Source organism: Marmota marmota, unplaced genomic scaffold (assembly GCF_001458135.2).
Source record: "Marmota marmota marmota unplaced genomic scaffold, marMar, whole genome shotgun sequence".
Classification (NCBI taxonomy): Eukaryota; Metazoa; Chordata; class Mammalia; order Rodentia; family Sciuridae; genus Marmota; species Marmota marmota.
This window is the reverse complement of record NW_026000168.1, coordinates 17,139,861-17,162,114: the sequence shown is the minus strand read 5'-3', so window position 1 is coordinate 17,162,114 and position 22,254 is coordinate 17,139,861. Positions and strand designations below refer to the sequence as shown.

The following is a 22,254-nucleotide window of genomic DNA, read 5'->3' as shown; positions in this document are numbered from 1 at the left end:
ACGGGCAGCGCGGCGGGCGGCGGCGGGCGCGGGCGCGGTGGGCCGGGAGGGGGGTGGTTGGGGGGGATGGACCCGGCGCGGCGGCTGCAGCGGCAGGAGCCGGCGCTTGAGCTCGAGCGACGGCGCTGGCGGAGACGCCGGCTGCTCCTCCCCTCCCCGCCGGTGAGTGAGCGCCCCCGTCGCGGCCGCGGTCCCCTCACGGGAGGCCCCTCGGCCGGGTGGGGGGAAGAGTGCGGTGCGGGAGCGGGGCCCGGTGCCGCCGCCGCTGCTGTGGGCTCGGCCTCCCGCTCGCGGCCTGGCGCGGCTCAGACCCTCGGTCGCCCCGGTTCGCGTCGAAGCCCCGGGCCTAGGGCTCGACCCCTGGGCCTCTTTTCTGTCCCCGGCTCGGTGTCCTGTCAGGTCGGCCCCGGGGCTCCCTCGGCCACCCCTCACCGCACCCCCTTCCTGAGCCCCGGGGCCTGAGGTGAGGCAGGGGCCGAGAGGACTGGGGCCGAGGCCCGAGGACGGAGCGGTCGGGAGCCGGCTCCCGTGGGGGCGGGGGTCTGAGGTCCTCGGAGCCCCGGGTCGCCTTGGTCCCCAGAAGTTGGCCACCGGGGCTCAGGCCGTTGCCACCTGAAACCAGTTCTGTGCCTTTTGTTTTGATTTGGAACTTGTTTTGTCGGGGAGGAGGGAGCCCGTCGTCCTGGGGAGCACGGGGTGGTGCGAGGTGGGGTGTGGGTCCCGGCTGGTTGGGTTTGGCCCCAGGGTGCCCTTTGTGAACCCCTTTTTTTAGAAAGAGGGAAGGGGGCGAAGAAGTGAGTCACACCTCCCCCCAAAAGGCCAGAGATCCCTCTGTGGCTTGCACATCCCTGCTTCTGCAGCCTAAGGGAAGGTGTGTGTGCTGGTGGTCCAGGGACTGGCTGGATTCATCCCTTAACAGCATGGATGGTGAGGATCCACCATGTGATTCTGTTGCTCGAGTTCCTCTAGAGGCATTTGGCCACTTGAGCAATTTGGACAATTCTCTTTTGCTTTGGTGACACATTCTACCTGAGGCTTGGTAGATCCTAGCTTGTGCTTGCAGGCTGCCTCCATCCTGACTTGTTAGAGAAGTGGACCCTGGCCTCCCATCCAAAGTGATTCTAGAAGTCTGACTTACTCGTCAGAGGTACCTGTGCCCTAAGCATCTTTACGATTTTTTTTTTTTTTTAGCTTACTGTTAAAAAAAAGAAAAAGCTAAACCATTCCAGATCTTGAAAAAACAGTAGGCTACTTTAAAATAAAACAAAAGTTGGATTTGTGCATACCTTCTGTCTAGTCTCTTCAATTTTTGGAAGTGATTGCTCAAGCCAAACCCTTATCTTTTTAAAGGACCTGTGAATAGTAATTATCGCAAAGCCTGAAGGAAAGAATCTTGTGAAAAAGGTTAATGACATAAAATTCCTCCAGGAGGTGGGTACATTTTTTTTTTTCCTCCATTTGTATAGATCAGAAGATTGAGACTCAAATTGTGAGTAGGTGGTAGTTTTACTGGTGTCATGTAACAAACAATGCTTATAGGTGGGATTTGAACTCAACAGTACCTGGTCCTGCACCAACAGAGTTGGCTTGTATTTTTTTTGAAATCACACACCCACTCTCTGGCTAGTATAGAAAGATTAAAAAGCTGCTTCTGGTCTGTGGGCGGTAACCTTTTAATTTTCTAAAGAGTTTTCAACTGCTTACAGAATAGATGCTGATCAGCAGCATAGGAAAAATTTAGATATCAAAAATTCATTAGCAAGTGTGATCTAGATCTGCTATAATTATGAGCATTTATTAAGATGTGGCATGGTGTTGATGCGCTGTACTATGTTTAGGAGATGTCATTTCTTAAGTATTTGCATCTTAAGATAAACAGGAGCCCAGTCAGCTGACAATGGTTTGGCACCTTGCACTAATTCAGAGGACCTTTCATGAGCAACTTTGTAGTCTACAATTTCCTGAAGAATCCCAGTGTCCTGGACTAGCTGGTGACCAACATTATTACTTTATTTCTCTCTCTACTAGAATATTTCCCATTTTCTTTAAGAGTTTGTTCACAGCCTAAAACCTATGATGATTAAAGACTTAATATAATATGTGGTGACACATTATACCTTAGGTTTGGTAGAAGTTTAAACTTCTCAGGTCCATAAGCCATTTATTAATTTTTTTCATCAAATATTTATTGAATCCTTACTTTGTTCCAGAATTTTTTTCTAAGAATTGAGTTTCAGGATGGGAACAAAACAGACAAGGGCCTCTGCCCTCACTGTGGTTTATTCTGTGTCTCTGAGAGAATGAGGAATAGAAAAGCAAATAGAGAAGACCACCTCAGATAATAATATAGCCAGCAATCAGTACTTTTGTGAAAGTCAAAAAAGTAAATATTTTAAGCTTGGTGGGCCATACAACTTCTCTTGCAGCTGTTCAACTTTGAGTGCAGAGGCAGCCTAGGCAGTAGAAAAATTAGCATGCCTATTTTCCGATTAAATTTGGACAACAAAATTTGAATTTCATATAATTTTCACATCATGAAATATTCATTTAAAACAATCTCCCCCAATCTCTTAAATATGTAAAACTATTCTTAGCTTACAGGCCATTCATTCACACACATGGACCAAGCTGGTTTGGCCTGCATGTAAGTCTGGCCTTTTATAGAAAAAGTTTACTGACCCCTGATAGAAGCTATGAAGGAAATTAAACAAGCCAGTGTGACTAGTGAGTGACTGGGGCGGGGGTGGGGAAGGGTTGCTAAGTGAGGGAGGCCTCATAGGCAGAGGGGTGTGAGTGGTCCTCTGAAAGATGGAAGAGCTTCTCTACCTGTAGAAATGAGTTCCTGTGTTCCCCAGTATTGAGCTTCCCCCACATAACAGGTCATTCTTGCCTTTTATTTTGTTGCTTTCCTCTCTTTGGATTTTAAATTCTACCCTTTTCTAGAATTCAGGACTTGAAAGAGATCTTCTCACCCAGTTCTTCTTTCCTAAAATGTTCTTTGTGATTTTTCAGTCTCTGAACACCTTTTATGACAGAAAATTCATTTTAGACTTAATTGTTAGAATATTTTTCTTGTAGGATTTGACTTTTCTGTCTCAAGTAAGCCTGCAGTGGAGTGGTGCTTCATTCCAGGGGAATGAAGGAATAGGTCCTCAAATTAGTGCATGGGGCAAAAATCACTTAAGTTGAAAAGTGTACTTGAAGATTTCTTAAATTGCTCAAATAGTGTGCGTGTTTTTGTGTTTATAACTGTATAAAGCGTTTACTTTGTTTTGTTTGTTTTTTGTGGTTTTGTTTGGAACTGGAGATTGAACCCACTGAACTATATCCCCCATTCTTGCTATTTTAACTAAGAGTCTTGTTAAGTTGCATAGAGTCTCACTGAGTTTCTGAGGCTCCCCTTGAAGCTGTGATCCTCCTGTCTCAGCCTCCCAAGTTGCTGGGATTGCAGCCCTGCACCACTGCACCCAGTTCCTGTATAGTTTTTATGCACACTAAAGACTGAGAGAGAGGCACTGCACTTTACCAAAGGAAGGAACAAGGGGAATTAGTTACGTAGATATCTAGGCCTACAAACTATTTGCTCTTCAGAGAGTCGGGGATAGAGAAGAATTCTAATACGTTCCTGCTTGCATGCAGCATCGAATTCTCTTTTTACATTAAACCTTTACTACATTAATGTTTATAGATGTACTGTGAATCTTAAACAAGCTAATATATAGGAAAGGATGTGGCACATACAGTGTGCTAGGCCTGTTTGCAGGATTTGAATCTAGATTTTTGCTTTATTGGGTTCACATACGCATCATCCTTTGAAAAGTTGTGGAGAATAACTTGGCCACCTGCTTCCTATCTTTCCATATTGGCATTTCCTGTTGTGGCTGTAATGAACAGCTGTCACTTTCTTTGTCCTTGAATGTGGGCACATTTCACCAGAGGTCAGCTTGTAAGTTAAATGGGTATATGATGTAACCATTTTTTAGCCACGTGACTCTTAAAGTATTTGAACACTGCTATTATGTCTCTCATTTAAGGCTTTATTTTTCCGGGCTAAATTTTTAAATTAAACCTCTTTTAACTTTTTTTATCTCCCTTCTGGTTGTCCTTATGAGTGTACCTGTTTATCTTCTTTTTTACTTTGGTACCCTGCAGTACATTTTAAGGTACAAACTCAAGTTTTCTTTCTTCCTTGAAGCCTTCCTTCACAACTCTTTTCCTCCTCTGTGTTTCTAATACGCTTTTAACTATACTTCTCATTTACTGTTTTCTTATTTCTGTATCTTTCATGAGTATTTGTCTACTCACAGTGAGACTGCAAGGCAGAGATCATATTTTAGCATCATTTGTGTCCTAGGTGCACTAAGTGAAATTATAAGTATATAGTCCATCATGAGTATTTCATTTTAAAAAATAAACATTGGGGCTGGGGATGTGGCTCAAGCGGTAGCGCGCTCGCCTGGCATGCGTGCGGCCCGGGTTCGATCCTCAGCACCACATACAAACAAAGATGTTGCCGAAAACTAAAATAAATAAATAAATAAATATTTAAAAAAAAAAAAATAAATAAACATTAAGAACAAATGTTTTTAGAACAGTGTTAGATTTACAGAAATGTTATGAAGATTACCAGTGAGAATTCCTGTCTATCTTGCACCCAGTTTCCCCCTTTTTAAAAACATATCAATGTGGTTCATTTATCACAATGAACCAATATTGTTGCATTATTACTAAGTCCATGCTCTATTCATATTTCTAGTTTTTCCCTAATGTCCTTTTTCCATTCTAGGATCCCATCCCATCCAGAGTATGTTTTCACAGTCATATTTCTTTAATTCCTCTTGGTTGTGAAAGTTTCCCAGACTTTCCTAGGCACTGTGGGTCCCTCTTTCCATACCCCCAGTACTAGAGATTGAACTCAGATTGCTCTGCCACCGAACTACAGCCTCTGTTCTTTTTATTTTGTATTTTGAGACAGGGTATTGGCAAGTTGCTGAGGCTGTCCTTGAATTTAAGATCCTCCTGCCTCAGCCTCCTAGGTGTGCACCACCATCCCTAGCTTCTACAAAAATTTTGTTGTTCAGATTGTTCTATCTTTGGCTACTTGTCTCTTCTTTGTGGCATACCCAGTCATTGTGTGTGTGTTTTGGGTTACTCTCTTGTCAGTGTAAGATGCTTCCAGGTTCATCTTGCATATTCTCTGCTCCAGTCCTATAATCAGTCATTTCTCCAAGGAGTCCTGATTGATTTTATTGGAGAGTGGTATTAGAAGGCAAGGCTCTGGGTATTGGGTGTGCTTGTTGCTACCAGAGTGTAATTGCTTCTAGGCTCTCTTCAGGTGACAGATGAAGGAGACGTGTGTGCGTATTCATCTTTTAATTTCATATATCTATAGATATTTGTGTATGTTACTATCTACATTGATATGAAGCTAAGCATGAGTTCATGATGTCTCCAACTCTTAATTGCCACATGGATAATTCACCTCTGACTTCACGGTGAGAAACCTGGCTCGCACTGTCCATCCACTGACTTAATTCTTCAATTCCGGTGTTCACCTACTGTGGAGTCTATATACCTGTGGGAAACGACTTTCTCAGCTAGAATAATACAGTGCTCGTGGATAGTTCCTTTTGCCTTTGGTCTCACAGACACTGCTCATTTTCAGCCTTTCTTTCTTTCCTTTTTTTTAATAGTTGTTAATCAGCCTTTACTTTATTAATTTTTATGCAGTGCTGAGAATTGAACCCAGTGCCTCACACATACCAGGCAAGTGTACTACTGCTGAGCCCCAGTGCCTCCAGCCTTCTTAGGTCAGCACTTGTTCTTCTTGCTCCTTCCTGAGTCTGTGTCATGTAGTTGTGAAAGATTTTGAGAGTGTGTGTGTGTGTGTGTGTGTGGGGAGGGGAGTGGTGGTGGTACTGAGAATTAAATCCAGGGGCACTCTACCTCTGGACTACATCCTCAGCCCTTTTTATTTTGAGATGGAGTCTGGTTAAGGTGCCCAGGCTGGCCTGGAACTTGCCATCCTGCTGTCCCAGGCTCCAGAGTTGCTGGATGGCCTGCGTCGTCATGCCTGACTGACTGAGATGCTTCTGTGCGGTTCTGTACTCCATGCTGAGATGCCCATACTTTCTAATTCCTTAAGAATTTGCATTCATTTAGGTTTACTCTCTGTGCTATCAAGTTCTGTAACTTTTGATAGACTTTCAGTAGCTCACATTCACCATTACAGAGTAGTTTCACAGCACTGAAAAGATTTGTGTCACACCTGTTTGCTTCTCCCACAACAGCTGTTGGCAGCCACTCGCTGATCTGTTTATTATCTCTATAGTTTTGCCTTTTCTAGAATAACTATGTTAAAAATTTTAAGTGTTTTCCTTCCTTCTTTCTTTCTTTTTTAAACTAGCAAAGCATTTTTTCAAGTAGTGGGAAATACATAAACTTACATTTGGAGCTGAGTATGGTGGCCATGCCTGTCATCCCAGGACTCAGGAGGCTGAGGCAGGAGGATCACAGGTTGACGGCCCTATTCCTATCTCAAAATAAAGGTCTAGGAATGTAATTCAGTGGTAAATTGCCCCTGGGTTCAATTCCCAGTACCTTTAAAAAAAAAAAAAAAAAACTTGAACATTGTTGTGTACTTTTTTGTTTGAACATATGCTGTCAATTCTCCTGCACATGTAACCTGTGTATTTCTTAGGATAAATTTGTTGTCATATAAAGTGGAATGTTATCTAGTGCTTTGACTTGGGGTAAAATGCTGGAAGATTGCTACTTCTCCCTGACATGGTATTCAGTGAATACTGAATTCACGTTGTTGTCTTGACTCCATTGTATAGAATGGAGAATTTTGGTTCAGATGAGGTAACAGTAGGTAGACTTCCTCTGGAATTCTGTCACAGATACATCCTGAATTATGTATCACTCAGTTTTCTCTCTGAAAATAGCAAATGATCTCTCACAAGAAGTTGTAAATAAGATCTACTGGTGAAGCTGGATGTGGTGGCACATGCCTGTGATCCCAGCTACTCAGGCTACCGCAGAGGATCATAAGTTTGAGTTGCCAACTAGGGCAGGCTTTTTTTTTTTTTTTTAATTATTTTTTGAGTTGTCAGTGGACTTTATTTATTTATATGTGTTGCTGAGAATCGAACCCAGTGCCTCACACATGCTAGGTAAGTGCTCTACCACTGAGCCACCACCCCAACCCAACCAGCGCAGTTTACAGAAACCCTGTCTCAAAATCTAAGAGGCTTGGGATGTAAGTTCAGTGGTAAAGTTCCTGAGTTCAGTCTCTAGTACCAGGACGAAAAAGAAAAGGAAAAAAAAAAAAAAAGGTTGTTAATGGTCTTAAGGAATCTCACTGTATGAATTGTATTTCCCATTATGTATTCAGAGGGATAGTAGGCAGGATTCCCATCCTGTAATCTATTTGGCATCAGTGATATTGTATTACAGTGATTTTATTCTCACTAACCACATTTCCCCTGGGGTTTGAACTATAATAGAGTCGTGTCAAATATTGTTGTTTTTCTTTTCCTGTTTCAGCCTCTGACCCTGAAGCTTCATTTTGAAGCTTTTGCTTTGACAAATTCATTTTCTTCAGGAAGACTTGGCAAAAGTTTTCTCCTCTTGCCAGTTTGGGGCATCCTGACCAATTCATTGAAACTTAATGTTGTTTTTCAGACTTCAAAACAGGGAACATTCTTTGCTATCCTTGTAACTCATTTCTAAGTGACTTCTGGGTTCCCTGGAGACACTGGAAGCTAGGTAAATTATATGTTGACCACCATCACACTTTCTCTAACGGAATTTCTTTGTAGGCGACCCCTTCAATTTTTTTCTTTTCTTTTTCTTTTTTATCTTTTTTTAGATGAGGATCTCACTTTATTTCCCAGGTAGGCCTCCAACCCAAGAGCCTCCTCCTGCCTCAGTTTCCCCAGTAGCTGGGATCACAGGCATGTGCCATCATGCCCAGGTCTGTAGGCAGTCCCTTCAGAGGCGTGTCAGACCATTGCCTGTATAATAGAATGTGGGGATGGCTAAAGAAGATTTTAGTTTTAATTTTATTTCTTCAAAAGACAGACTCTATTCAGACAAGTAGCTAGCTTATACCTTAGAGCTTTTTTTTTGAGGTGCTGCAGCATTGAGCCCAGGCCCTTGAGCATGCTGGGCAAGTGCTAGAGCACTGAGCGACATCCCCAGCTCATAGAGCTCCTCCTTCTAAAAAAGGAATGATATTGATTCTAATTTATAGTAAAGTGTGATGGTAAATGAGTTCCGTTAATCACAATATTTTGAATTTTGGAAGATGGGCATGTTGGCAGATAGTTTATTGTAATTTTTTTTCTTTTTGCAGTACTTGGAATTGAACTACCACTGACCCAGATCTGTAGCCCTTTTTATTTTATTTTGAGACAGGGCCTTGCTAAATTGCCCAGACTTGTGATCCTCCTGCCTCAGCCTCCTGAGTTGCTGGGATTACAAGTGTGCTTCACTGCAGTTGGTTTGTGAAAATTCTTCATAGTGCTATTTTTTTGTAATAATGTCTCATTATAATAAAAATCTGTGTGTGTGTGTGTGTGTGTGTGTATTTGTTTATCATTTCCAGGACTCTTCATTCTTTAGTGTAGTTTCAGGTTTCTGTGTGATATCACTTTTTTTTTTTAACTTTTATTTAGTCGTAGATGGACACAATACCTTTATTTTATTTATTTATTTTTATGTGGTGCTCAAGATTGAACCCAGTGCCTCACATGTTCTAGGCGAGCACTCTACCACTGAGCCACAACCCCAGCCCAGAGGACTTCTTATACTGCAAGTTTGCTGGCGATGAATCCTTTTAGCTTGCATTTCTGAAGGCGTCTTTAATTTACCTTCATTTGTAGGCGCTGTGTTCACTGGGTGTAGAATTCTAAGTTGATAGATTTATTCTTTTAGTACTTTAAAGATGTTGATCTGCATCTGGTCTTCATGGTTTCTGAAGTCAAGTCTGCCGTCATTGTTTTCCTTGGGCTACTTTTATTTTCCTTTCAAAGATTTTTTTTTTGTAGTTAAATGCACATGATGTAAAATCTGTTATCTTAACTGTTTTCAAGTGTACAGTTCATTGGCATGAAGTACACTCTTAATGTTGTAGCCATCCTTACTATCCATTTCCAGAACTCTTTCATCTTGCAGAGTTAAAACTTGGTACCTAGTAAATTCTAATACCCAATTCCCATGTCTCAGCTCTTGGCACCTACCTGTGAATGTGACTACTCTTAAGTACTTCATATAAGTGGAATCAGAGAGTGTTTTTCTTTTTGTGACAAAATTGTTTCATTACATAATGTACTCAGGGTTCATTCATTTTGTGGCATGTATAAAAATTTTGTTCCTTTTAAGACTGAATAATATTCCATTATGTGTATATTCCACATGTACACATATGTATATTCCACATATACATTTGCTTATCCGTTCCTATCCATTCATTCAGGATGAATGCTTGGGTTGCTTCCTTATTTTAGCTGTTAGGAGTAATGCTTCTATGAACATGAGTGTGCAAGTATCTCTTAAAGACCCTGCTTTCAGTCTTTGGGTATGTAACCAGAGTGGAATTGTTGGATCATGTAATAATTCTGTGTGTGTGCATGTGCATACATATGTATTTTCTTTTTCTGTTTTGATTCTGGGGATTGAATTACATTTAATTTTTTTTGAGAAACTGCAATATAGTTTTCCCACAGAGATTGTACCATTGTACCTTCCCACCAATAGTTCACAAGGGTTCCGGTTTCTTCACATCCTCACCAGCACACACATATGTATGTATTTTATAGTAACCATCCTAACTGTTATGAGGTGATTGTGATTTGCATTATAATTCTGATTTGCATTTCTCTGTTGGAGGTTTTGAGCATCTTTTTATGTATTTATTGGCTATTCTTGTATCTTCTGTGTTAGAAATGTCAATTCAGGTCGTGTGTGTGTGTGTGTGTGTGTGTGTGTGTGTATTTTTTTTTTCCAGTGATGGCAATTGAACCCCAGGCCTCACACGTGGTATATTCTTATTCTCCCACTGATTAACATCCAGCCTGTTTTTCTGTTTTTGAGTCAAATTGTGTGCTTTTTGTTGTCATTGTTGAGTCTTAAGGGTTCTTTGGATATATATCACTTTTTACTTACACAATTTTGAAATAATTTCTCCAGTTCCATTTTCCTTTTAAGATTTTTCCTTGTCTGCGATTTTAAGTAATTTGATTTTCATGTGCTTTGGTGGAGTTTTAGCTCTCTATGCACATGTTTTATTTTGACCTTGGTGTGTGTTGAGCTTTTTGAATCTGTGATCTTACAGTTTTCATCAAATTTGGAAAATCTTTGGTTATTATTTCTCTCATTCCAGTTATACGTCTCCTGCTGGAGATCATCCCATAGCTCAAGGGTGCTCTGCTCTTTTTCTCCTGTCCTGTGGTTTTCTCAGTTTCATTTTGCTTAGTTTCTCTTGCTGTGTCTTTACATTCACTTCTCCTCTTCTGCGTTAACCCCATGCACTGTATTTAACTTCAGCCTACTAGGCATTTTCTGCAATCTGGAGTTTTCTAGAAGTGCAGTGATGTGGTAGATATCAAGAAATTAACGGAATTTGTTGCCAAAATAGAACAGATTTCTAGTTCTATACGATCTCTAATAAAGGTGCCCCAAACCACTCTGTGTGTTAAGTTATCTTTGATGTCCCTCAGTTTCCACGTTGTTTCTCTGCCAGACCTACATATGTATTTATTGGCATGATTAGGCTACATTTTCTGCTGACATAGTCATTCCCATTAGTATTTGTTCACTGTTTATTTTTAAAGTACCGGAATGCTTGGTCTGCTTGGCAGACTACCTACATATACCTATGCTTGTTTGTTTGTGGGATACAACTATCATCTTGCTATAAAAAACATGAAACAGATTTTCATATTTTATTTACCATCCTGCTTATTTATTAGTAATCAGAGAGTTGGATTACCTTCTGAAATATTCCTTTGGTTGTTGCTGTCATTGATAACCCCAGTGCCAGCTGACTTGGCTCTTTGTATTGCCGCTGTGATCTTTTAATGTTGGCTAATATTAAGTTGAAAAATTTTGCAGCCTGAAAATTGGTAATTGTTTATCAGCCAGTCATTTGCATTCAGTAGAATTTCTTTCTCCTTCTCTTGCCCCTCTGTCCCAGCAGGTGTTCCCCTCTGGAGAAGACACACCCACAGTTAGTACTTCCTTCAGATGTTGACACTTGGTGAACAGCTGCTCTTGGTCACAAGATTTAGAAGACAGAGTCCATCCTCCCAGATTGGATCTCTTTTTGTATGGATCTTCTATTTCTATGTCTTTTTTAAAAAGAACTTTTTTGGGAAACATTTTTGATTACAACTGTTCATCCTCATCTATGCAAAGAAAGGAAAGATATTGCTGGGATTTTGAGGAGGTATGTCTTTTTTTCTTCTGCAAAAATCACATCAGTGAGGCACTGTCAGAAGTACAAAATAATGACCCAGCCATGACACCTTCCTGTCTTTCAGTCACTGTGACAATTTCCTTTCTCCCATTTTCATTTTTTTTCTATAGCTAAACAAGAACTTTTTGACCATATATTAGCTCATTTCTTAACATTCTTGCTGAATGTTATTCAATACTGGATTAGACTTAGAAGTAACAGGAAGCAGTTTGAATCTTAATTCCTTAAGTTGAGATTCTGACTTTAATGAACTTTATTCTCATTCTGCATAAACCTCAATGGTTTGGGCAAAAGTAGTATCTACAGCATAATAGAAGGGTATATGATTTTATGGTTTGGTTCAGTTTCATTTGCATAATTTGCATGAGGAAGTTTGATAATGTTGATTGTGAACTAAAAATTGAGAGTCTTCAGACTTCAGTTTTGACATTATTACTGCCATGCTTTGAGAATTCAATTATATATTTGTTTTCTAACCTCTAAAATGGGCAAATTATTACTTGTTTTATGTGTCTCGTAGGGTTGTTAAGAATCAAATGAGGGGCTGGGATTGTGGCTCAGCAGTAGAGTGCTCGCCTAGCATGGGCGAGGCCCTGGATTCAATTCTTAGCACCACATAAAAATAAGTGAATTAATTAAAGATATTGATTGTATATTAAAAAAAAAAAAAAAGAATCAAGTGAGAAAATGTCATCAATAGGAAGGATCGTTGCTGCATTGTGGAGCTGTAGGCCTGTCTGTTCTTTTCACACAAAGCCTCAGCTTTCTTCCTGTCAGCTTTCTGATGGTATAAGCCTGCTGCAGTCATGAAGCAGACTGCTAAATCTCTATTCTTAATCATGGGTGCACAAAAGTTTTTCTAGTGCTTGAGTTTTTACCGAATAGGTGCTCAAATGTACTGTAGTTTGAACAGTGGATTTGTTGAATGTGATGTTAAGAAAAGGCACCTTCTTAGTAAGGAACCATTTATGAAGGTCTAGCAGAGACTGCTTTGAAGAGGAAACTCATTTGTTTATTATTTTGTGTATTTGACAACTGTTGAATGGTCATTGTGTTCTGGGTACTGACAAAAATCTTTGCTTCTGTAGAACTTATATTCTATGTTATATGGGGACATAGAGTAAACAAGATAAAGATTAAATGTAAAAATGCAGCTTGTAAACTTTTTTTAAAAAAGTCTTTATTTATTTGTTTTTATGTGGTGCTGAGGATCTAACCCAGGCGAGACAGGCGCTCTACCACTGAGCCCCAGCCCCAACCCGAAACATTTTTTTTGAGTCCTGCTAAGTTTCTTATGCTGGCCTTGAACTTGTGATCTTTCTGTCTCAGCCTCCTGAGTCATTGGGATTAAAAACTGCCACCATCCCTGGCAGTTTTAAAATCTATGATGACAAGGTCTAGTGAGAAAAGTAAGAGCAGGAAAAGGTTCTTTTGAGGGAATCAAGTGATCATAGGTGGCACAGGCCTCACAGATGACATTTGAGTAAAGGCTTAGCAGAGGTGAGGGAGTGAGTCACACAGATATAAAGAGCCCTCTGGACATGGTGAATGGCAAGTGCCAAGGCCCTGAGGCTGAAATGTGGCTGAAGGATGACTAGGGTGGGTGAGGGTGGCTGCTTTCTTTTGTGGTGCTATATGAAGGGCTTTTAAAACTTTAGCATGCACGTGAATGACCTTGGAGATCCGTTTAATTCAGATTCTGATTTTGTAGGTCTGAGGTGAAGGGGAGTGCATTTCCAATAAGCTCCCAGGTGCTGCTGAGGCTGCTGTTGCTTTGTGGGACTTGAGCTTTTACTCTGAGTAAATGGGAAGTCTTTAGAGGTTTGGGGTAATTGGGTGACATGGTCTGATTTCCATTTTGTCATCATCCCTCCTATGACTGCTGTGTTGGTGGTCATCTAACTGGTGGTTAGATGCAAAGCAGAAGCAGGAGGACCACTTAGGAGTTTGTTATAATTGAAAGAAAAAAATGACAGTTTGCGCCAGGGGGTGCCTAGTGGCACACGCCTGTCATCCCAGCAGCTCAGGAGGCTGAGGAAGGAGGATTGTGAGTTCAAAGCCATCCTCAGCAACAGCGAGGCGCTAACCAACTCAAGGAGACCCTGTCTCTAGATAAAATACAAAATAGGGCTGGGGATGGAGCTCAGTAGTTAAAGTGCCCCTTGTTTAATCCTTGGTCCTCCCCCCATCCCCGAAAAAAAAAAAAAAAAAAGACTTCAGGTTGCACTAGAAGGTAGCAGTGACTGTGGTGACAAAACAGTCTGAGTTGGTAGTTTTCAAGTGTAGTCAACGGGTTTCGCGGGTAGATTGAATAGGTACTGAGAAAGAAAGTGGAGTTGGGGCAGATCTTGGAGTATGTAGTTGCCACTTGTTGAGATGGGAAAGACTGAAAGAAAAACAGGTTTGAGGGAAGAGGTCTTTCTGGAAATGAATGGTAACGATGGCCGATGGCTGCACAACATTATGAGTGGACTTGACAGGACTGCACTTTAAACTTAGCAATGGTTAAGATAATAGATCTTACATCATGCACGTTTAACCACAAAAGAAATTTTGAAAGGAAGTAAAAGTAGCCTGAGGACAACCACCACAGGTCATGTGCAGAGTTAGAGACCGCCTTTCAAGACTAGTCTCTTAAAGATGTACAGGGGACAAGTTCTCTTCAAAGAATGTTAGAGTTTATAATTTTACACTATATAATACAGAGTATCATGTAGAAGGTGGAAAGCCAGGTATGTGGTGCACACCTGTAATCCCAGCTACTGGGGAGTCAGAGGCAGGAAATTCAAGGGAGTCTGGGCTGCTTGGGGAGAACTGTCTCAAAATTAAAAATGAAAAGGGCTGGGGTTGTAGCTTAATGATACACCGGGTTCAATCCCCAGGACTGTTTAAAAAAGAAAAATAGTGGAATGGTGGCAGGGATTTGTGTATTAGAGCTAGGTTTAGGGGCTGGGGATAGAGCTCAGTTGGTAGAGTGCTTGCCTCACACGCACAAGGCCTTGGGTTCAATCCCCAACACCACAAAAAAAGAAAAACAACTAGATTTAGTTTCCAGTTACTGCTGTTTGCTGTGTGCAGTGGGAAATTTATGAGATTTAATTTTCCCTTCTGCTCTTGGGGACAATATCTACGTCCCAGAGTTTTGTACACTCCATATAATTTATGCTAACTTAATGCCTGGCACGTAGAGGACATAAAATTAATGCCAATTCTTTTTGGTAGCAAGTATTCGGACAGCATTGCTTACATTTTTCTCTTTTTCTGTTTATACATTGCAGCAAGGTAAGCTGAGAGGTTGGTTATATCAGCAAATCTGCTGTGTCTTTGAGCTTTATAAACATAAACTAGAAGTTGCTGCTTGTGTGTTTCTTCTGCACCATGACCAGTTCTTCAGCTGTCCAGCACCCTGCCAGGTGTCCAGCAATTCCATTTAGTTCTGACACTGTCTGCCTGTAGTTGGTCTCAGATCTCACAAGTTAAAGGGCTGAGTCCCACAAAACCGCCCCTACTTTAGATGCCAGTAACTAGTCCCTGGCCACCCACACTTCTGTCCACCTTGGTTGCGGATTCAGGGGTTCCCATGTCTTTCCCTGAGGTTCATAATTGACTAGAAGGACTCCTAGAACTCTGGGAAACACTTTGCTTACATTTACTGATTTACTATCAAGGGAATAACTCAGGAAAAGAGAGCCTGGGCAGCGCATGGGGTGGGATGCAGCGCTTCTATGTGCCCCCCCACCCTTGTGTTCACCAGCCCAGAAGCTCTCCAGACCCCATCATTAGTCGTCTCCAGCTCCTCTCCCTTCTCCAGGGGTTAAAGGTTCAGGACAACTGTCTAGTCTCAGGTTAGCTCTCTTGGCAACCACCCCCGTTCTGAAGCTATCTGGAGGTCCACCTAGAGTCACCTCATTAGTGTGAACTCAGTGTGGTCAAAAGGAACCTGAATAACAAGGTGGTTCTATCACTGATGAAATACCAAGGGTTTTTAGGAGCTGTGTGCCAGGAACCCAAGGGGGAAAACCAAATTTTTCTTAAACCACACTACTGTTACTTAAAACTAGATCTTGCTTTTAGGCCAGAGGGCTGGCGGCGAGAACTTCAGTGTTGAATTTCTGTAGGCCATTGATAGGTCCCTTTATTTGGTCATGGCGCCACTGCTTGGATTCTTGGTAATGTAAATAACATTTGTCTTTGAGATCCTTAGAAGAAAGCTGTCAGTGAAACAGCTAAATGCCGTGGTCTTGAGGAGTCTTTATCAAATTCCAGTATCCAGTATTGTTTCTTTTTGCTTAGACTTTTGTCCCCACATGGCTGTACTCTAATCCTGTGACGGAGCTGATTCTGCAGTGTGATGTGACAAAAACAGATCATTTCTGACAGGAACGAGGCTCATTTTTCTTAAACTATTGGGTCATGAAATTTGGGTTGAAATCCCTTTTGATGGTCTTTAATCTTTTCTTTTCTGTGATACTAGGGATTGAACCTAGGGCCTTCAGCTGGGATTACAGGCGTGAACCACCATGCCTGGCTCTTAATCTCTTTCGTGGTAAACAGCATGTGAATTTCCATAGCCAAAAGAGGAAAAAGTTGAATTCTTTGGAATTTCTAAAGTCTTTCCTGCTGGTAAAGGTCCCTCTTCCTCCATCTGCCTGTTTTAATATGCTAAGTGAGAGAGATGTACATTGTCTTGTTCAAATACAGGAGTTTCCTTAGAGTGTAAGCCTTAAATTAATATTTTAATCTGTGTATGTGTGTGTTTTACTGAGAATCAATCCCAGGGCCTTGTGTATGCTAGGGAGGCGCTATATCACTAGGCTGTATCTACCCCCCTCCCCGCCCCCACTTTTTAATATTTTTTTAGTTGTCAATGGACCTTTATTTTATTTATTTATATGTGGTGCTGAGGATGGAACCCAGTGCCTCACACACTTTAGGCAAACGCTTTACCAACGAGCTCCAACCCCAGCCCCCCTAGCCCTTTTAATATTTGAGACAGGGTCTTGTTGTGATGCCCAGGCTGTCCTGGAATTTGTGATGATCCTCCTAAGTATTGGGATTAGAGGCATGTGATACACTCCCTGGCTTTAAATGTTTTAAAATATCCAGTGTACAAGAGCAAGCTCTAGTCTCACCTAGTACCTAGCAGAGTTCTTGGCATTTATTAGGCATTCAATAAATATTTTGCTCTACTAAGAGTTTCAAGTGTCTCCTCTAGTCTTTGTATGATACCAGCTACCTGTGTGACCCAATTGAAATCCATTTCTTATTTTGAAAATCACTAGAATCCTGTTTTACTCTGATTCAGTGACTCAGATCATTCTTATTCTTATTTTTATTTTTAAAAATGTGCCTTTCCTGTGGCCTTTAAGTCACTCTGTTGAAAACAAGCAAGTGCAGAGTCATCATTAGATAGGTTGACTTGGGAAGTGTTGTGAAATTACTTACCCTTTGTGGCCTGTTATTAGCTTAGCTCTTTGTTCTTTCTTTGCTCTTGAAGAATAGCTTTACATTTTCTATCTGTACCAGGTTCAGGCCAGATATTTAGAAAACAAGTAGATTTCTTAGCACCTGCCCAGAGAGGATAGAGTGGAAGCTTCAGAGGCTGAATTTTTTCCCCTAATCATTTATACCCTTAAACAGTACCATGTGCAGATGGTTCATGGCCATGAGAAAGATTATTATTTGAAAAAAGCTTTTCTTAAGACAGGTTTAGAAAAATCTGGCCAGTTGAGCAAAACTTTTCACATTTTTCATGTATTTTTCTATGTTTTTACATTTCATATTTGACAGTGATTGTAAGTATTCTGAAGAAGTATAGCATTATGATTGTCCAATGTTGAATCTGGTTTTATTTCACATTTGCTTGATTTTTTTTTCTATTACTTAGAGAATTTGCAGAGCTCTTTCAAATATTCTGAAACACAGTTGTTTTGTTTCCACCTTGCAAAAATAACTTTTCCTCCATGTTTTGGTAGTTAGGATATTCTTTGCTGCACCCTAAAAAGAGACAACCATTAAAAAGAGGAAGAGAGGACCCCTTCCCCAGATTATTTAATGCCTTTAGACTTAAAATTGATGTCACTGTTGACAGTCTCATTGTTAACATTCTTCTAGGTCTAATATCTGCTAGTTCAATGAAAGCTGCATACTATATATTTTTTTTTTTCTGGTATCATGGAGAGCAGTTAAAGTCCCTCCTCCTGAAGGCTCAGTTGAGTCTGCTGAAACAAATGGACAGTAGGCAGATTAACCGGTGAACAGCGTGCACGTGCAGTGTGCAGAGGAGCCACCAAATAAAGGGATAGATAGATGATGGGGGAGGCTTATGGGTACCCTCATCTTCATAGAGGAGAGGTAGCTGTGCTATTTTAGAGGGTAGATCATGGTTTTTGGATACAGAATGAGCCTGCAGGACAGACTGTGACTTGGGATCAAGTTCCTCTGGGCTGTAGGTGTGGTGTTTGAATTTTAGTCTCCTCTTCTGTGGTCTGACTTTAACCTTCCTTGCTCAATGACATTTCAGTAAGAAGACTGGAGGCAGTTGTGTTCTTTGGTGGATCCAGTTTTTAAGTAGACCTCTAGAGAAAGCCCACCCTTGTTTTTTGTTTCTCTGCTGGTGGTCTCAGCATGAAGTCTGAAGCAGTGTGTGTGCAGCATGCATGCACATTCATATTCATTCTCTCATTCCCCCTCCCTCCCTCCCTCCCTCTCTCTCTCTCTCTCTCTACTAGAGATTGAACCCCAGGGCTCTTAACCCCTGAGGCACTTCCTTAGTCTTTTTCATTTTTTTAAATTTTGAGACTGGGTCTTGCCAAGTTGCTCAGGCTGGCTTTGACCTTGCCTCTGGGATTACAGGCTTGTGCCACCACACCCAGTTGAAAACTGCATATTTTAAGGTATTGTTTCCTGAGCCCAACTGTGGTGTGGAGGCAAAGGAGGGTTAGGAAGCCTCATCAAGGATGCAGCTTTAGACCTGCCATTGAGGTAGTATTTACTGATGCCAACCCTGCTCAGTATTGTTAGGAAGTTGGGATTTGACATGTCACTAGTCTTCAAGAACCTTACATTCCAGCAAGGAAAGAGAAAACCATCAAGAATAACTACTAGAGGCCACATGGTTTGTATGATGGAAATGCAAAAAAAGGAGACCAGGTGAATACTGAGGTGGTTAGAGAGGTGTTGATCTGTGGCCTGTATTTACATTTGTTCAAACATATGTTGAAGAAAAGGAATGACATTGTAGGTATGAAAAACAGCATGAACGACAGCATGGAGACAGACTGATTTTACACCATGTGTTTCTGCATCTACAAAATGAGCCTATAACTCATCCTTGACCTTTTGAAGATACTGAGTAAGGTCAGTTTAAGATCTGAACTGAGAAGGAGAGTTGAAACAAAGGACATGAGGAAGGGTAGCTTTCTTTCTTTCTTATAGAATGGATTTTCTCATTCTTTGATTTTTTTTTTTTTTTTAATTCATAGGTGGGCTTATGCAGGTGAGGACAGTGAAAGTGTCAAGATGTTCTAATCCTGAAATTGTGTGAAAGAAATATAAAAAAAATTGTGTCATATGCTGAGAATATACATTTGTAAAAATGCTGTGAAGAAAAATTGCTGTCTCAGTTAGGTGTGGAGGTGCACACCTGCAGTCCCAGCTAGGGGAGGGATCCTGTAGTCCAGGAGTTCAAGGCCAGCCTCAGCAATGTAGCCAGAGCCCACCTCAAAACAGAAGCAGAAAACTCCAGAAAAGGAAATGATTGCTCTCTTAAGACATCTGTTTTTTCAAAAGTCTTTCAAGTTCCAAACTGGAACTTAAAAAAAAAAAAAAAATCAGCATGTGACAAACTACTTTATGATAATTTGCCAGTTCATAGCCAATAAAACCAGTATGTGCACTTTATGTCTTTATGGCAGATAATGCTAATGTTTTGAATTTCTGTCTTTCCTGTATGTGGGAGCCAAGAATTCTGTCTGTAGCAAATAGTGAAACTACAGAATACAGCTTTGGCCTCAGTATACCATTAGGAAGCAGATGAAAGGCGGAAGACTCTGAAGCATGGAGTGTATTTATTTCATAATCTAAATTTAGAAATCGGTGGGGTAAAGGTCAGGCTAGGATGTGAAGTCATCCAGAATAGTGAGTGCATTCCAATTTGATCTGCATCTCCTATTCTGCTGTTGATTAAGAGCAGTGAGTGTCCTTAAAATGTGGTGTGTGGTAGCTGTGATCTCTTATATAAGCTTTGTATGGCTGACTCCCAAATCTGCATCTTTTGCCTACCATCCTACTGCCTGCTGGATAGCTCTCTCCCCTCTCCCTCTCTCCCTTTCTCTGTCTCCCTCTCCCTCCCTTTCTCTCTCTGTTTTATCTCCCGTCTCTGCATTCCCATGTACTTCTGCCTCCTCAGGTTTTGCTTATCTTCTTCAATGCCTCCTCATTCACTTAATCAGTACACAAAATTTGGAATCATCTTTGATTTCTTCCTCTTTTTTTAACTTCTCAAATATTTTTTACTGAGGCTTTAGAATGTTTCTTTGTTCACACATTTACTTTGCTTTATTCTGACTTATCTGTTGAGCCCCTTTTATGTATGAGGCACTGTACAGGATACTAGGGATGTAGTGAAAAATAAGACATTATTTCCTTGTAGAGTTTACAGTCTGAGCTTTCTTCCTTTATTTCCACCCCTGTTGGGTACTGGGGTAGCCATCCTTATTGCACCTAGTTATAAACATAATATATGTTTATTTTAAGAAGTGCAAGAATAATAGAAATGTATAGCATTGCAGGATGCTTTAGCAAAACTATAGAAGGAAGCCCGAGGTGGCACTGTAATAGTTTTTAGAGGGAGCATGAACCTGAGAACTTCTTTTGCATTCACAGTTAGTTCTGGGTGAAAATAAACTCATCTTTTATAAACAAGAACACAGCATTTTAGCTAATATCTAATTTCAGTATATTTTCATCAATCCTAAAAGAAGCCCTGTATGCATTGAAGAGTCATTTCCCATTTTCTCTCACCCTAGTCTTGGATAAACACTAATCTCTTTTTTCTTTTTCTGGGATTTGCCTGCTCTGGATACATCATATAATTGGAATCATGCATTGTGAAGTCTTCTGTTATTGGCTTTTTTCAATTTGTATATTTTTAAGATTTACCCATTTTGTAGCATGCATCATAATTTTTTTGTTGTTGTTGCCAAATAATATTCCATTCTGTGCATATGCCACATTTTGTCTATACATTTATCAGTTGATCTACATTTAGTTTGATTCCACTTTTTGGTTGTTATAAATAATGCTGCTGGGAACACTTATGTCCAAGTTTCCAAGCACACACATGTCCCCAGCAGTGGAATTGCTGAGTCTTAGGGTGTCTCTTGTTGAGCATTGTGAGCATCTGCCAGACTGCCAAAGTGTTTGGGCCACTGTACCTTTACCTTTGTTATATTTTGATTTAACTATTCTAGTGGATGTGAAATGGGTGTGGTTTTCATTTGCATTTCCCTAAAGACTAGCAGAATGAGCAGTTTTTAAAGGATTATATTGGCCATTTGCATATTTTTGGAGAAATGTTTATTCAGATTCTTTTTATTAAATTGGGTCTTCCTAATTATCTTTTTCTTTTAATTTTTTTTTTTTTTTTTTTTTTTTGTAGTTGGACACAGTACCTTTATTTCTTTATTTTTATGTGGTGCTAAGGATTGAATCCAGCACTTTGCTTACATGACTACATATAGGTGGTTGGAAAAACTGTTTGAATTCTAGAGAGTCTACACATTCCTAGTTCAATAAAGTTTTAAAAAAATGATTTATTTTCTTTTTGATATAAAAGTAGTAACATGTTATTGCTGGCCTACTTGGGAGAAGGATCGAAAGTTCAAGTTCAGCCTGGGCAACTTAGACCCTGTCTCAAAATAAAAAACATAAAGGGCTGGAGATGTAGCTCAGTTGTAGGGTGCTCCTGGGTTCAATCCCCAGTACTGTGCTAAAAAACCAAAAATAAGTAAAGTAATAATATATTTGTTATAGAAAATTTAGGAAAGCCTGGGTGTGGTGGCACACGCCTGTAATCCTAGCAGCTCGAGAGGCTGAGGCAGGAGGATTGTGAGTTCAAAGCCCACTTCAGCAAAGGCGAGGTGCTAAGCAACTCAGTGAGATCCTGTGTCTAATAAAATACACAATAGGGCTGGGGATGGGGCTCAGTGGTCGAGTGCCCCTGAGTTCAGTTTCCAGTATCCCCCACCCCATGCCCCCCCAAAAAAGAAAGAAAATATTGGAAAAGGCTCTGATAAATATTAATCAGAAAGTTATCATTTCTCATAATTTTCAGCAATAACCAGTGTCATTTTGATACACGTGTAGGTTGTAGTCTCAGGTGCAGACTGCCTTTATACATGTATTTGTGGATGGTAGTGTGCATACTGCTTTTTTTTGAACCTGTTCCTTCTTAATGAAGAGTTGTTGATCACTGAAGGTAAATGGGTGGGAAATGTTCAGGTGTTTAGCATATGTATTTTTAAGATTATTAGGTAGTCATCAATTAAATCAACTATTGGTGATTATTTCCTGCTTTGTTTTATGTCAACAACTGTTTTTTTTTTTTAATTTTTAATTTTTAATTTTTTATTGTGGGTTGCTCAAAACATTACAAATTTCTTGACATATCATATTCCACACTTTGATTCAAGTGGGTTATGAACTCCCACCTTCACCCCATAAACAGATTGCAGAATCACATCAGTTACACATCCATTGATTTACATATT

The 22,254-nt window shown here is 40.5% G+C and overlaps 1 protein-coding gene across 5 annotated transcripts in view; it reads left to right on the top strand.

Moving 5' to 3' along the window:
• The first annotated feature begins 39 nt into the window (after positions 1 to 39).
• The window catches only part of Tmcc1 (transmembrane and coiled-coil domain family 1), a 173,501-nt gene continuing 151,286 nt past the window's right edge, over positions 40 to 22,254 (top strand). For 2 of the 5 annotated variants that reach the window (XM_048787153.1, XM_048787151.1), the window contains exon 1: positions 40 to 162. The gene's annotated coding sequence lies outside the window, so the exon portion shown is untranslated. Of the gene's footprint in view, positions 163 to 11,200; positions 11,453 to 22,254 lie in introns of all 5 variants that reach the window. The other 3 variants (XM_048787149.1, XM_048787150.1, XM_048787152.1) reach the window with 3 other exon arrangements.